Source organism: Zootoca vivipara, chromosome 11 (assembly GCF_965207765.1).
Source record: "Zootoca vivipara chromosome 11, rZooViv2.hap1.1, whole genome shotgun sequence".
Lineage (NCBI taxonomy): Eukaryota > Metazoa > Chordata > Lepidosauria > Squamata > Lacertidae > Zootoca > Zootoca vivipara.
In genome coordinates, this window is record NC_142594.1 from 55,807,248 (window position 1) to 55,824,518 (window position 17,271).

Below are 17,271 nucleotides of genomic sequence, written 5' to 3' on the forward strand. Positions count from 1 at the left end.
TCGGGTAACATGATAGAGGACACCATAACATTACTAAAGGAACAACGGAATAGTTTATTAGGGATAAATATATATATCTTAAAAAGGTCCATGGTTCAGCTGAATCTGGGTCATGAAAAGTACAAGGGAGGGCACCTCAGGCGGGGATTTGGGAGGGTGGAAGTTCCGAGAATGGGTGATCGTTATCGTTTTTGGTTATCTGGCTGGAGGTGCGATTATGCAAGTTTCCATGTGGGTGTGAGACAGGATTTAGCAATGGGTTATGTAAAAGGGTGCGTGTGTTTTCCAAGAGGTCTGGAGGAACTGTCTGGGTCAGCAGGGGATTAATTTACCTTGATACGGCAGAATAGGCTTCTCTTGACTTTTGAACCATGAAGTCAAGAAAATGGCTTCTCTCTGGCTAAACTGTCCCCTCTCTGTACATTGGTAGTCTCGTAATGCATGGGGGCAAATTCCTCTTACCCTGCCCCTTATAACATTTCCCCTCTCTGCGGATTAATTTTTAAGTAATTAAAAATTTATTTCCGCACACCGGGGTAATGTACTCCCCACTCCCAAGGTGGAACATCGGTACTATCTCGGGGAACTCAGGGGAAGGACATAACGGAGCTTGAAAGGAGGTTGGGGAGGGCTTTTGTCTGCGGGGAGTTAACATAGCCGGGAAACATTGGAGGCAACAGCAAAGGGAGGTAAGGAGGAGGATCAAAGATAGAGCTAGAAAAAGGGTGCCTTTCACGATTTCCCTGAGCCAGGAGGCATTGGGAAGCCACGACCAGATATCCCAGTCTGAGACCCCTTCATTCTGCACCTCGTGGAGATCTTTTGTTAGGGAATCGATGGCTCGGAGGTGTGCTGTTATATTCAGGGTCTGATCGGATACATACATACAGCACTCCGCCCCGATGAGCTTACAGGTCCCGCCCTGCGCTGACAGGAGGAGATCAAGAGCCAAGCGGTTCTGAATAGAGAGGGATCGGACCTGAGTGAGTTCTGTTAACACTGCTAGCGTGGCGGCCTCAGATTCATTGATGAACCGCAACAAAATATCCGTTAGTTTTAAGATGTCCATATGGTTCGAGAAAGCCCCATAGGCTGGGAACACTGCGCGGAGCCAGGTCTCTGCCTTTGCCTTAGGTTTTAACGGGGTAGTCGGGGACCTCCTGTTTCTCAAGCGGCCGGTAGGTAAGTCCTGGGTTACCCGGAACCCTGGGTGTATGTGGCCGAGGAAGCAGGATCCTCTCATGTGAATACTGACCCACGTATAACCTCGGGAGGAACAGAGCCAGAATAGCCCGCTGAGGGGTTTCCCAATTCGTCCGGTGCTAAAGGCTTCTATGAGACCGTCAATGGGTGATTCTTGAATGAACGGGAACAAGACGGCTGTCAGGGCAGACTTGAGATCAGGGTAAGAACGGGAATGCGTGTGATTCCTGACTAAGGTGAGGTCCTCTCCGGGGTTTATTAAGATCGTAACGGGGCATTTGCTAGAACCCACATGGCTTCCAGTTCCTGTAAATTCTCTACAAATGGGTCCTTGGGACTCACCACTCAGGTATATATACTGTGAAGTGGGCTTTAAGAAAGTAAGGTTCCGGTTCAGGAGGTAGGTACTCTTATACTGTTGGAGGGTGAGGGGGTTTGCAACGAAAGGCACTCCCTGCTCTATGTGGGATGGGATATGGGTGCAGATCCAGCAGTCAGTTAAATTCGTGGCATGGGCGGCCCGCTGAAGGAGCTGGACGTACGTATTACTTTGCCATGCAGAGATATCGGAAATGCGCGGGGGCAAGGGAAGTCCTGTAAGGTTGACGTTTCTAGGGGCAGTGCCGAGGGGCTGTAAAGGGTCCTGTCGGTGGAGTAAGTGTAGGTCAGTTGAGACTCCCCCGCATCTCTGGGGTCCTACATGGTCCCATTCCGTACTAGCCCCACCTCCAACTGAGTGTAACCATCCCTCGACATACCTATTTCCTTCCCAGGTTGATGCCGTCCCTATGTCCCATATACAACAAAATTTTCGAACGCAGATACCTTGAATGGTCGTAGCAGTGGATGGATTGGTACACATGAATCCATAAGTCCAAAAGTCATAATGCATAGAGTCCGTGTATTCCCCCCAAAGTCCTTGTCCTTGTTCTGCGGGGTCAAAAGTCTTAATAGTGGTGCCCCATTGGGTCTGATGAGAAGTTCCATTGTGGCAAGTTAACCGGTTCCAGGAATGGTCAAGGGTAAAGAAAGCACGTCCCAATATAGAGAAGGAGGCAGACCTTATAAGTAATTCCCAGGTTTGGGTGCCTCGCAGTTGGGGTCGAAAGGCATGTGGTAGCCACCTCTTAGTTCCGGGAAGGCAGAATTTGAAGTCTCCAAGGTTGTTCAAGGAAGTAGGGTCAGAGGAGTCGACGGTCCGATGATCCAGGAAGAAGAACTCAGAAGGATTTTCTCCACAATTGAGCTGCTGGGCTGCGACGTAGGTGATGAAGGCGAGACAGTATCCCAGGAGCAGGGTCCGGTCCATCTCACGGGTTGGCAGAGGCGAAAATCTGTATAAAAATAAAGAAAGAACTCGACAGACACGATACAGTTAGGGAAGGGAGGGGGTGGTGGTTTTTGGGTTTGAGAAAGATAAGGGAGGAGGGTGGGAAAACTGGGTTGGGTTTTGGGAAGGTGGTATGAGAAAGGGAAGGTAAAACAAAAACTGGGGTTTCAGGTCCCGCTCCCGGTGTCGTGGCATTTCTGTTTCCGGAACTGCATTCGTATGGGTGGATGATCTGGGTCGTCTGGTTCAGGTACTACAAGGATCTTTGACATCCACTTCTCCAGGTCTCCTTGGTCACCTTCCTTGGCTGTTATTGGGATCGAGGTGGGTTCCTCGGGAGGGTCTTGGGGGGATTCGATGGCTGGCGCGGGATTGTCGAGTGGGACGGTGTCTTCGGTGGAGTTGATGGAAGATGGGGAGGTCCTTGCAACGTCACCCAGGTCGTTGGGGTTTGGTGCGGACTTACAGAAGGTGTGATGAATCCAGGCAGAACGTTCAGAGACCTTGATTGCAGTTGGGGTCGTCAGGAGAATCTGGTAGGGTCCTTCCCACTGGGGTTGTAAGGTGGCTCGCCTGTAAGTTTTAACCCAAATCCACTGTCCAGGCGTGAAGGAGTGAGCATCGACATCAAGGGGAACATTCTGACAGGTCGCTGCATAATGGTGTAGTTTCTTTAGTTGTCGTTGTAATTGTGTAACATATACAGTCAGTTCGTTTTCCCCAGTCTCTAGCTCAGAGACGGGGAGTTGGGTGGTATGAGTCGGGGAGGGTCTGGCGAACAGGAGTTCATAGGGAGATAGTTTCAAGAGTCCTCTCGGCTGGCTACGAATATTATGTAGGACTAACGGAAGAGCATTTATCCATTTTAGCCCGGTAGCCTTACAGATTTTTCCCAATTGGGTTTTTATAAGTCCATTCATCCGCTCCGTCTGACCTGAAGAGGCCGGATGGTACGGGGTGTGGAGTTCCCATTTAATTCCAAATGCCTTGGTGACAGACTGAACTACCTCTGCAGCGAAATGTGTCCCACGGTCAGAGTCTAATCGACGTGGAACTCCGTATCTGGGAATTATTTCCTGCATGAGGATTTTGGCAACGGTTTGAGCATTTGCTCGTTTGCATGGAAAAGCTTCTGGCCAACCTGAAAGTCGGTCTGTTATGACAAGTAATTGTTTAAACCCCATACAGTTCGGGAGTTCTGCAAAATCTAGTTGTAGGCTTTCAAAGGGTATATATGCCCAAGGTCTAGACCCTGGTGGTTTGCGTGGTTCTTGTTTTGGGTTGAATCCGGCGCAGATGGTGCAATTTTTGGATACTGCCTTCGCAAATTGGTGTGCACCTGGGGCATACCAATGCCTAAGGATGCTGTCTGCTAGGCGGTTTGCTCCCCAGTGTGTGAAATTGTGTAAAACCCGGAGGTGGCGGGGTACCCAGGCTTTAGGCATTGCTAGACGTCCGTCCGGCAAAACCCACGCATTGTCCCTTTGGTGTGCCCCCAGTTGTTGCCATGAGCTTATTTCTTCTACACTAGCGGTGCGATACATTCGATTGAAGTCTACATCGGCTGGAACTAAGATGGCTTGAAATTCATTTTCATACATTTCCCCTCTCATGGCCGCTGCCTTCTGGGCAGCGGCGTCCGCAATACTATTCCCTAAGGAGACAAAGTCCGTGCCATTTGTGTGTGCTTTGCAGTGTATTACTGAGATGGCCTTCGGGAAATGTATGGAGTCCATTAGTCTTTTCACTAGCGGTGCGTGAGAGATTTGTGTTCCTGCAGCTGTTAGGAATCCCCTCTGTTTCCAGAGGGTACCCGTAGCGTGTACCAGTCCGAAACAATATTTGGAATCAGTATAGATATTTACGCGCTTGCCTTCACTCAATTCGCAAGCTCTGATAAGGGCAATAAGCTCAGCTGCCTGCGCACTGTAGCGCGGGTTTATAGGTGCAGCTTCTAGGATGGTGTCGTGTGTTACCACAGCGTACCCAGTTTGTCTTGTTCCAGCCACGACCTTGGAACTTCCATCTGTAAAGATTGAGATATCTGGGTTTTCCAAGGGAAGGTGGTCTAAATCTTCCCGTGGCCTTTCGGCCAAGCGGACTGCTAAGGTGCAATCGTGATGGGGGGTCCCGTCGTCGGGCAGAGGCAGTAGGGTGGCTGGATTTAGGGTATTGACTCTTTTAATGCGCACGTTGGATGGTGTGAGCAGGGCAGCTTCGTACTGATTTAGTCGTTCGTTACTAAAATGTTGACAGTTTCGTAAGTTTAACAAGGTGGCTACAGCATGTGGTACATTTAGGATTAGTTCTTGATTTTGAACGATTTCTAGGGCTCTGTCCACTAATTCCGCAGCGGCAGCAATCGCCCTGAGGCAACCTACAGTCCCCTTAGCTACCGGGTCTAATTGAATACTGTAGTAGGCGACAGGACGTTCCTGGCCTCTGAAGGTTTGTGTCAGAACTCCGGAGGCTACCCCTTTCTGTTCATGCACGAACAGCGAAAAGGGGAGACGGTAGTCTGGCAATCCTAAGGCTGGAGCGGACCTCAGTTCCCTTTTGATAGTTTCAAAATTTTGTAGGCTTTCTTTGGACCATTCAAGGGGTTCTGGTTCGTCCTTATTAGTCATCTTTACAAGGGGTTTGGTTAATTCTCCATACCCTGGGATCCATGACCTGCAAAATCCGCTCATTCCTAGAAACCCGCGGAGCTGTTTCTTGGTCTTTGGCAGGGGAACCTTAGCTATAGCATCTACTCTTTCAGTTGTCAAAGCTCTTGTTCCGTGGCCAATTATGTGGCCCAAGTATTTTACTTCAGTTTGGCAATATTGTAGTTTTTTTGGTGAGACCTTGTGGCCCTTGTCGGCAAGGGCGGTTAGTAGATGGACGGTGTCCATGTGGCAATTAGTTGCGGAGGTGGAGCAAATTATCAAGTCATCTACATATATTAAAAGGGAGGAGCCAGCAGGAAAGGAGAGGTCTTGTAGGTCCCTATGCAATGCACAAGCAAAAATTGTTGGGCTCTCTACATATCCCTGTGGGAGTCTAGTCCAAGTCAGCTGTCCTTTTTCCCACGTAAAGGCGAACAGAAATTGGCTTTTCTCATGCACTCTTATGGAAAAGAAGGCGGAGCATAAATCAATGACACTGAAATATGTACTATCTGGTGGGATTCCGGTCAAAATTGTATTAGGGTTGGCGGTGATGGCGTGGCGGGGTATCACAAAGTTGTTGATAATTCTGAGGTCTTGGACAAGCCTGTATTTAACTGGGGCACCCGGGGGTGATGGCTTGCGTACCGGCAGGAGTGGACTATTGCATGGGCTGACGCAGGGAACAAGGATGCCTTGATCCATAAAATCCTGTATCATTGGCCTCAATCCTTCTATTGCCTCCTGCGGCAAGGGGTACTGTTTGATGGAGGGGTATGGGACATCGGTGCGGTATTTAATAACAACGGGATCTGCCGATTTTAAGAGTCCCACAGAGGTATTAGTATTTCCCCATAGGTGAACTGGTACCTTGTCAATCAGAGGGGTTGGTATTTCTAAATCAGTCAGGTTTTCTTCCTTTAAAATGCCTTGAAAGGAGACTGCCGCCTCTTCTGGCATGTGGAGGTAGATACCCTCAGTGCTGCAAGTTATAGTTGCCTGTAATTTACATAGTAGGTCTCGCCCTAGTAGGTTGACAGGGCTCGGGGTCAGTAGAAATGAGTGCTCAGCAGTCAGGGGCCCTATCGTTACTTTCGCTGGCTCTGAAAGAGCGCATGTCCTGGGGATCCCATCAATGCCCATTATACGTTGTTTTTGCTGACTGGACCTCAGATGACTGTCGTTTAAAGTTGAGAAAGTTGCCCCTGTATCTAGTAAACACTGATACTCATGGCCATCTATGGTGATTGTGCATATGGGGTCATGGGCTGATAAGGCAATTGTCGGGCATACCAGGGCAAGGTTTGAAGGATCCCCGTTTAATTGTCATTGGTTAGTCTCTGAATTAAGAGTGGGTTGCATTTGCTCCTGGTTAAATTCCAGCGGTAGTTGGAATGGGCGCTGATTCTGGAAAGGGTTTGGCGCTATCGGGTTAGGGTTTTGTGCTGCATTGGATCCCATCCCTAGAGCTGGTTTTGGTGCCACGGTATTTAAGAATAATGGACAATTTCGCTTGAAATGCCCTATTTGATTGCAGAAAAAGCATTGAGAGGTGGTCTCTCGATGCTGGACATTGTTAGCCCTTTGGTAAGGAGAGGCTTGTCGATTTGCATGTGCGTTCATCCCTCTAGGTTGTGTGGGAGCCTTTGAATTTCTGAAGGGGTAACTAGGTTGGGGGTTATATGCGGTACTGGCTGCACTCAAAGCCAAGGCGAGGACTCTAGCATCGTCCTCCTTTTCCTTCCTTGCCTCCTTTTTCTTTTTCTCATCCCTTCCATCATAAATGGTTTTCGCAAGCCCGAGGATCTCACTCATGGGTTTCCCTTCATAGGCTACTTGGAGGGAGAGGAATTTTCTGATGTCTGGACAAGCTTGGTCTTTAAAGAAGCTTTTCACCACTACTTGGTTGTCTGGGGTATCAGGATCGATCCCCCCCCATGTTCGAAAGGCGGTTATTAGCCTGGTATAGAAGGCGGTGGGAGTTTCATCAGGTTCTTGGGTTACCTCCCTGATCTTAGTCCAATTTGTAGATTTTTTCCCCGCGAGCCTTATCCCATGTAAGATGGCTTTTCGAAACGCCTTCAGATACCAAATCCCAGGCGTGGTGTTATAGTCCCATTCTGGTTCGGTTCTAAGTTGGGCTGCAGTTAGAGGCTCGATCCCTGCAGGTTTATTGAGTTGGACATCAGGTAATTTTAGGGCTTCTGTTGCTTTCTCTAAAATCTCCTCCCGTTCGGGCTCATTAAAAAGACCATTCAGGAGCATGTGTACGTCTGCCCAGGAGGGATTATGAGTAGAAAAAATAATGGCAATTTTACGATAGCACATGTCAGGATTGTCTTTTAAGGTCGACATCTGCTGAGCCCAATTCAGTAGGTCTGAGGTTAAAAAGGGAACATGGGAATAGACGAAGTTCGTCCCATCTGAAACTGGGACTGACCTTAAGGGATATTGTCCCTGGGTTTTCTCGGTAGCCTCTGGTTCCTTTTCTATGGGGTCTCTTTCCTTTGTGGACGATCCCTTTAATTCCGATAAAACTGTCACTAGTTGCTCCACTAAATTGGTTTCTGGGTCACGACTACGAGTTCTGCTAGCAACAGGACTTAGCTGGGGGGGTACTTCAGCAGGAATTCGGGCTTCGAGGTTGCCCTGAGGTGCTGGACTTAGACTAGGCATGGCAGGAGTTACAGATCCGCCCTCCACTGCACTCCGGGAGTCTTGGACCTCAGCCTCCCGTTGTCTGTTTGCGTTAGAAGGAGATGGTGCCGGGGCTTCGGCAGGGCTGCAGAGCTGGTCTACCGGCTCTTCTATAATTGTTTCCTGGTACGGTGGGGGTCTTGAACTCCTTTCCGTTATTACTGGCATTTGTGGGGCTGTTGGACCTTCAGTCCCTTTAAGAAGGATTTTTGCCTTTTCAAATAAGTTGAGATATCGAATTTGCAAGGGGTATTGGTCTTCCAGTGTTATTCTTAGTGCAGAGATTCGCTGGGCATTAAGGGAACCTCTCGGGATCCATTTTTCCCCCTCTGGATGGTCCGCAGTGACGCGGATCCAGTCTTTCTGACAGAGTCTTTTTAGCCGATTTTTGTCAAGTTTTTCCACCCCAGGTAATTCATGCCAATGTTCGAATATGAATTGTAATGGGCTTTCATCCTCAGAGTCCCCACTTTGGCGAAGCTTCCATTGAGCTTTGCCACGGCTGGGAGTCTGGGACAGGAATTCCTTTGAATTATGCGCACCCATGTTTATTCTGGCTCTTTATACTGCAGTTCTGGGTCCCCGACCCTGTTCCTGGACACTCTTAACTTCCCGAGTCTATGACTCACCCCCACGTCCTTGTGGTGTTCCTGCCTGCCGTTCGCGTGCACTAACTACTAGGCGGCCTGGTGCAGCTAGATACCTAAGGACCCCCTTCTGGTCATCAATTGCCTAGGGTCCTGCAGCAACTTTCCTGCCTCTTACAATCTAATAGAAAGACTACCTGCCCTGGACGCTTGCCCACGCAATGCCGGGTGGTTAGCCTTGGAAGGAAGGTTTTTTGAAAAGAACGGGTGACCTTGCGATCTAGAACAACCCCGTCACTTCCCGGTGGGGATCGGGGGTGTCTAGGGGCGGCTTCACCCGAAGATTAAGAGCAGAGGAATACGGAAAAAAGGTTGGGTAGATTGCTCAGAACTCCTGCGCAGATTGGCAGGAGCGAGCTGGGTCCGTCCTTCTGGGTATTTCGTTTAACGAAAGGACGGATCCCAAAGGCTCTAATTCTTCTTTATCCCTTATGCCTTTACAGCTTAGCTGCAACTAGAGCCCAAGATAAGAAACAGAAAAGGAGAGAACAGTGAAGAGTGAAGTTTTAGAATTTTAGTTGCTGCAGTAATCAGCCCACCGCGTGTCCCCTTTTAATACTCACGACCGATCCTTTCAGTCGAATCCCGTTGTCTCCAGCTTCCCACTGGTTCCTGAAGAAAAAACAGCCTTGTCCCTTTAAACGTTGCTTCGTCCTGGGGGTCCCGCTTGGACTCTCAATTACTACCAAGCGCCTCGGGTCCTGAGGTTGGTTTACCCCCCTGCAAAAGAGGCAAGGGCGCGCTGGGCTCCCCTTCCTCAGTGAACCCGGAGCTCAAGGCAAAACTGGGTCCCCGAAGTGGTCGCCAAACTGTTGTAAAAATTTGCAGAGCTACACGGTCCTAGAATTAAGTGGATCCTTGACCCAGGAAGAGTCCAGGTATCCTGGCAGGCAGACGAAGTTTGAGCGTCTCCTGCCTACCAAATAACAGAGGCCAAACCAGGACGTACGAAGCAAGGTACTTTATTAATTAAATAATAAAGCTATTGCAATAGCGATCCGTCCACACAAGCAAGTTGAAGTGAAGGGACCCCGAACAAAGGAAGCTTCACAAATTTATAGGTTTCATTTCCAATAGTACAGAATTGCATAAAAGGTGGGGAAATGGGTTCTGGGAGGGGGTAATCGCGAGAGGACAAAGGGGTTGATGGAATTCTTGATGTAAGATATCATGGTGATAGTCCAGGTAATGATTATGCATGTCTCCTTATTGTTTGACAGGAAGACTCTGCGGATGTGGGAAGATTGTTGATAACACCTGTTTATCAAATAAAATTGTTGTTCTCACTGAAAGTGTGTATTTGAGTCGTGCTCTTTTAGACTGGCTAGGTGGCAGTGTGGTATCAAGAAGAAGTGGAAACAGTCCGTAAAATATGTTGTGCCACAGAGGTGCCTATTAACTTGCAACAAAGTTTATACAAATATTCAACGTTTGCAATAGAGAGAAAAGACTACACTTAAAGTTAAAGAAGAAGAAGATATTATACAGTAACTAATAATACACAGAGAGGATACAATTCTAACAGCGGTAAAACGTTCACAGTTCAGAGCGATGTTTGACAGCTTATAACATTTTATCAAGGACAACGAACTAAAAGCTTAGAAGGGTGCATAAGTGGAAACCTTTGCAAATAGTAGAGTCAAACAATTAATTCTTCAGGATGGCAGGATTTTTTAAACAGGTACAATTTGATAGAAAGGTTCAAGGTATCAGTGCAAGGTTATATTATTGCGGTTTCGTAAATAGATACAGTTTCATACAGAGTAGAGAATAGGGAGATGCATCGGGTAACATGATAGAGGACACCATAACATTACTAAAGGAACAACGGAATAGTTTATTAGGGATAAATATATATATCTTAAAAAGGTCCATGGTTCAGCTGAATCTGGGTCATGAAAAGTACAAGGGAGGGCACCTCAGGCGGGGATTTGGGAGGGTGGAAGTTCCGAGAATGGGTGATCGTTATCGTTTTTGGTTATCTGGCTGGAGGTGCGATTATGCAAGTTTCCATGTGGGTGTGAGACAGGATTTAGCAATGGGTTATGTAAAAGGGTGCGTGTGTTTTCCAAGAGGTCTGGAGGAACTGTCTGGGTCAGCAGGGGATTAATTTACCTTGATACGGCAGAATAGGCTTCTCTTGACTTTTGAACCATGAAGTCAAGAAAATGGCTTCTCTCTGGCTAAACTGTCCCCTCTCTGTACATTGGTAGTCTCGTAATGCATGGGGGCAAATTCCTCTTACCCTGCCCCTTATAACAATAGATAGATAGATAGATAGATAGATAGATGTGGTAGAGGATAATTGATGAGTAAGAATATTAACTATGGGGAGACTTTTTGAAAAAGCAAGTTTACTTTGGCAGGTTTGGAAGTCACAGCACAATGGAGGGATAAGGTTGGAACAGAAACAGCATTTTTTAATGTGTGTTCCCAATTTACCCATCATTAATTACTGACAATTAAAACCGGATACTCCCATGTGTGACAACCCAAGAAGCTTTCTCTTCCACCCGCACAGCTATCTGATAAGAATGCAAGAGCTATTCTTGCTGGGGTGTTAAAAATAGTTTCCCAACGCTGAAAACATTTTTTTAAAGGAAATTTGAAATGACATCATGAATTCTTCTCTTCTTTTTTGAGCAGGTTGTCATGGAAAGTATGACTCCCGTCCGATCCCATCCCGAGTGCTGTCAAGCTTCATGGGGTCTCGAGCGAGTTTTGGCTCCTTGATGAGATGCAACTATTTGCAAAAACAGGAATCTCGTTGCATCTCAACAGGAAATTCTATTTTTGCTCGGCATTTGAATTAATACGGGAGGAGGGCACATACGAAACGTGAGCTAAAATTAAGCAATTCTCTCTCCCTCCCACCCAGATTCTCAATGAGGAATCTGTGGTCAATCAAAGCCTGTGCAACTATATAGATATATATTTACTAGAACGGTTAACCAAATAAAGATTCTAACTTTCAAAAAATTGAATATCTGCCCCCCTGGGGGGATTACCTAGGGGGACCCGAAGCGCAAGTAGATAAATAGGTGTTTCTGTGCTCTCTGGCACTCATCACGGTCTCCCGTTACGCCAGAAGTGGTTTAGTCCTGAAGGTCACATGACCCAGAAAGCTGTCTGTGGACAAACACCGGCTCCCTCAGCCTGAAAGCAAGATGAGCGCCACAACCCCATAGTCGCCTTTGACTGGACTTAATCGTCCAGGGGTCCTCTACTGGGAGCCAGCATGGTGTAGTGGTTAAGAGCAGTGGACTCATAATCTGGGGAACTGGGTTCGCTTCCCCGCTCCTCCACATGCACCTGCTGAGTGACCTTGGGCTAGTCACACTTCTCTGAAGTCTCTCAGCCCCACTCACCTCACAGAGTGTTTGTTGTGGGGGAGGAAGGGAAAGGAGAATGTTAGCCGCTTTGAGACTCCTTAAGGGGAGTGAAAGGCAGGATATCAAGTCCAAACTCTTATTCTTCTACCTTTACCTTTACATGGGCAGTTATCTTTCCACAACGGCCGACATTGATGCTGAAATCCAGCATCGCCTGAGCTCTGCAAGTGCGGCTTTCTCCCGCTTGAAGTGCAGAGTGTTTGAGGACCGGGACATTCGCAGGGAAACCGAAATGCTTGTTTACAAAGGTATTGTACGGTACTACCAACCTTACTGTATGCTTGTGAAATGTGGACCACTTACAAAGGGCATCTCTAACTCCTCAAAATATTCCATCAACGGTGTCTGCGAAAATTTTTACACATCATTTGGGAAGACAGGCGAACTAATACCAGTGTACTGGAAGAAGCAAAGATCACCAGTGTTGAAGCAATGATTCTTCAACAAATTACTTAGTTCAGTGTACGAAGAACCAGGACTGAGGTGAACTTAATCTTGGTCTGAATCTGATCCGTGTCTTTAGACTTGAACTTTGCCTGAGACTCATCAAAAGCACAATGAGCCTGCCTCAGGACAAGGGGAATCTGAGGGAGAAAGGAATTCAGCGGAGCATATTTTTCTCCTTGCCTCAGAATAGTCTGGGGGGGGGGAGTAAATTATTTTTAAAAACCTCAAAACAGGAAACGCTTATCGGCGCATCAGGAAGTTCCTATTACTTGGTGGAAGTGTTACTTTAGGGTCATTGCTCCTTTTGGGAGTTGTTTGCGAGTAATTTATGGGTCCTCAGTGGGCGTAGGGCCATCCGCAGAGAGACGCTCCCAAGCAGGAACCGATAGCGGAGGAATGAGGGAAATGGAAGAGGACGGTTATCTGACATGGGCCATTCCGTACATTTGCCCCGATAATGTTCTCATTGTTTGCTGTGGCAAATTAGTATCCTGTTATTGTTCTGCGCTCTGATCAGAAAGCAGCAAACATGCCTTCTGCTAAAAAAAGAAGAAGAGTATTTTTATTTATTTGTTTTTTAAAAAAACACCTCTTCCATTTTGTTATTCATTGAGTCCCTACCGCACAATGTAGGAATCGGGCCTTCTCTGTGTTGGCCCCTGCCTGTTGGAATTCCCTATCCTTGGATAATACACAGGCGCCATTTTTGTTGTCTTTCGGGCACCAACTGAAGACCTTCCTCTTCCATCCAGCCTCTTGAGCGGAGATCTTCCCCAGCCTGCATCTGTACTGGATGTTGCTTTTCGATGTTTTGTCGTTTGTGTGTTTGAACAAAATCCAGCTGCCAGTCTGCCTGCCTTTTGGTGGGGAGCCGCCATCTTGTGCTTCACTTCAGGCAACAAAACCATACTCTCCAAGCATCCTGATCTTTTCCAGGGACAGTGGCGGAATGACAGAAGCCGTCCCGGTTTCTGATTTGATCCTGGAATGCCCCGCTTTCCCTTTTCCCTCCACATCTCGGAGAACGATTAAAAGTGGTGCGTGTAGGTGCAAAAGTGGAGTCCTGTTTCTACTGAAAACAAAATCCCTGCACCAAGTAATGGAAACGGTGAAGCTATGATAAACCAACCAATATTATTACTCAATTGGTTAGAGTGTGGTGCTGGTAACACTAAAGTTGTAGGTTCAATCCCTGTATGAGACAGATGCATATTTAAAATCATAGATTCATAGAAATGTAAAGTTGGAAAACAAGGTTAATCTAGTCCAATTCCTTGCAAATACCTGTTTGTTTCCATCAGCTTTTCCCATTTAACTATTTTTGTCTCACTTGCTGGATGAAGGGTGGAATATTTATAGAATCACAGACTTGCAGAGTTGAAAGGGACCTAAAACGCCATCTAGTCCTACAAAGCAGAAATCATGGCTAATGTTATTGTGGTATGGGAATTCTGGATCTGTCCGTGTCTCTCTCAGTCTGTGCCATTTCTGGCTTTAGAAACCATTCGTTTTCATACTTATTTTTCTAAGCCGGTATGGACAGGAGGTTTTGCCCAGGAAAGCTGTGTGTTTTTGAGGCAAATAATTAAAATAATGTTGTTTAGTCGTTTAGTCGTGTCCGGCTCTTCATGACCCCATGGACTGGAGCACGCCAGGCACTCCTGTCTTGCACTGCCTCCCGCAGTTTGGTCATCAAACTCATGTTCGTAGCTTCGAGAACACTGTCCAACCATCTTGTCCACTTAAAATAAATACCATTAAAATAATAATTTTGTATAGAACAGCATTCCCTCATGCGAGGCCACTCCACCACAATCTGAACTGATGTACCTCTGAAACAGTTTGATCACTTCAGTGAGAACTGAGGTCTCACGATCGGAAATCTGTGACCAACCTGCAGATATAAAATCGAACTACATTTCCCATCATCCCTGCCTATTGGCCATGCTGGCTGGGGATGATGGGAACTGGGGTCCAATAACACCAGGACGACCACCACAGATTCTCCATCCCTGATTTAGAGCAGCCTTCTCCAACCTGGCCCACCAGAAACTTTGGAATACAACTCGGACACCGCCCAAATCAGTCTCGCTCATGATATGAAAGACTCATTCACAAAATATCAGAATTCCCCCTCGCTGTAGGTAATAATAATAATAATAATAATAATAATAATAATAATAATAATTTATTTATACCCCGCCCATCTGGCTGGGTTTCCCCAGCCACTCTGGGTGGCTTCCAACAGAAAAATAAAACACAATAATCTATTAAACATTAAAAGCCTCCCTGAACAGGGCTGCCTTCAGATGTCTTCTAAAAGTCTGGTAGTTGTTTTCCTCTTTGACATCTGTTGGGAGGGCGTTCCACAGGGCAGGCACCACCACCGAGAAGGCCCTCTGCCTAGTTCCCTGCAACTTGGCTTCTCGCAACGAGGGAACAGCCAGAAGGCCCTCGGTGCTGGACCTCAGTGTCCAGGCAGAATGATGGAGGTGGAGGTTTATTTTCTGCAAAACCAATGTAAGTAAACAGGCTTGCAGGAATTGGCTTCTCTGCGTGAATTGATTTGGGGTTTGCCAAAAGGTCTTCCCAGGCTAATGTTATCAGCCTTTCTTCTCGGTGTCTGACATTTCCCCAAGTCTTTAATATCAGCCTGCTGGGTTTCCTTAGGGTCAGCAACAGCAGGACGCCAAGTTCCAACTCTTCTCTCCCAACAATGGTGCCAAGAAGAGCAAACAGGGACAGGAAGGAATTTGACATGTTGCTTCTCTGACATCCCTTCATGCCAGATGCTCTGGTTCTTTGGACCGGAGCAATAGCGGCAAAATTATCTGGTTATCTCCCACTTGGACTACTGCATTGCACTCTATATGGGGCTACCTTTGAACAGAAACTACAACTAATCCACAATGCAGCAGCTAGAATGGCGACTGGGAGCAGCCGCCGAGACCATACGACACTGGTCCTGAAAGACCTACATTGGCTCCCAGTACGTTTCTGAGCACAGTTCAAAGGGTTGGTGCTGACCTTTCATGCCCTAAACGGCCTTGGCCCAGTATACCTGAAGGAGCGTCTCCACCCCCATCATTCAGCCCGGATACTGAGGTCCAGCTCCCAGGGCCTTCTGGCAATTCCCACCTTGTGAGAAGTGAGGTTACAGGGAATCAGGCAGAGGGCCTTCTCGGTAGTGGCACCCGCCCTGTGAAACGCCCTCCCATCAGATGTCAAGGAAACAAACAACTACAGTATCTGACTTTTAGAAGACATCTGAAGGCAGCCCTGTTTAGGGAAGCGTTTATAACTTGATGAATTACTGTATTTTAATATTTTGTTGGAAGCTGCCCAGAGTGGCTGGGGAAGCCCAGCCAGATGGGCGGGGTATAAATTGTTGTTGTTAAATAAACCCTCCCAGTATCATCACCTGAAGGTAATCCTATCCATGGTTACTAGCCATCATAGCTACATCAGGCTTGCATGAGTTTCTGCAACCTCAAATATGTGCTGGGCTCATTCATTTCTTCCATGCTACTCAATCCGCGGTTAGCTCTAGACCTGGCTCTAGGTTGGGTGAATCATCGAATCGTAGAGTTGGAAGGGACTACAAGGGTCATCTAGTCCAACCCCCTGCAATGGAGGAATATTTTGCCCAAGTTGGGGCTCAAACCCACGACCCTGAGATCATGAGTCTCGTGCTCAACCAGCTGAGCTATTGTGAAGGCCTTTGTTTGATTAACAGTCTATGTCCTTTTAAATGGTTTGGTGTTTTTTTTGAAGGGGGTTTATTGTTTTGCTTTGTCCTTTTAAAATTTGTTTTTATTATTTGTGGTCCTATCCTGTATTCTACGCTGAGAACTTCGGATGAAAGGTGGTATACAAATAAATGGAAATAAGATTTTGTCCTGCACACTTCTTCCCTGCCAGTTCATGCAGCAAACACACATCCCTGGGAGTGGAGATCTGTTTATTATGTGTTTTCAAAAGCAAAACCAAGAGTCATTCCTCTTCTCAATGGCATCCTTTATTGTATGTAATCCATTAGTAGGAGAAAAGGGATTAGGGATTTGTTAACATTTCTGCTGTCTCCAGTCTGTACATGCAGGATGGCTGCAATTTTCAGGTTCCTGATCCCTTTTCAGGCTCTAGATGCTACCTCACCAGCCCGCACAGGGATAAGTACTGGCTGTGCAGCTGAGACCATTGGATTCCTGTGGCTTGCCGGTGTTGGCTTGGGGGGAAATGGGAGTTGCTCCTGCGTGGGGCAGCAGCCAAATGCTGCTCACATTTGCATAGAAAGTTGCTGCCTAGGCATGCCAGAAGACGACGGTTACCCCCACTTGAGAATTCTCAGATAAAATAAAGCCCTTCTTTGCACAATGCGTAGTTAAACTGTGGAACTCCCTGCCACAAGAGGCAGTGATGGTCACCAACCTAGATGGCTTTAAAGGAGGATTAGATGAATTCATGGAGGAGGAGAGGGCTATCGATGGCTATTAGCCATGTAAGCTATGCTCTGCCTAGACAATTGGAGGGATCATTGTTTCTGGATACAAGACCCTGGAAACCAAGGGGACAGAGCTCTCATGCTACACAAATCTGGAGTGGAGTCCCTAAGGTGGTTGAATGGTGCCTTTGGACCACATCAGCGAGACTGAGGGGGGGGGCAGGTTTTGTCGTCTGGGCAGCCCACGACCTCAAAAACAACAATAATAATTTTATTATTTATACCCCGCCCATCTGGCTGGGTTTCCCCAGCCACTCTGGGTGGCTTCCAACAGAATAAAAACTCAGCAAACATCAAACATTAGGTGTCTTCTAAAAGTCAGAGTGTTGTTTATTTCCTTGACATCTGATGGGAGGGCGTTCCACAGGGCGGGTGCCACCACCGAGAAGGCCCTCTGCCCGATTCC

The 17,271-nt window shown here is 47.2% G+C and overlaps 1 long non-coding RNA gene across 1 annotated transcript; it reads left to right on the forward strand.

Moving 5' to 3' along the window:
* Window positions 1-9,344: 9,344 nt before the first annotated feature.
* LOC148684325 (uncharacterized) lies at window positions 9,345-9,820 on the forward strand. The gene is made up of 2 exons (XR_015946301.1): window positions 9,345-9,482; window positions 9,746-9,820. It is a non-coding gene; the product is annotated as an uncharacterized LOC148684325 (long non-coding RNA).
* The last annotated feature ends 7,451 nt before the right edge of the window (window positions 9,821-17,271 follow it).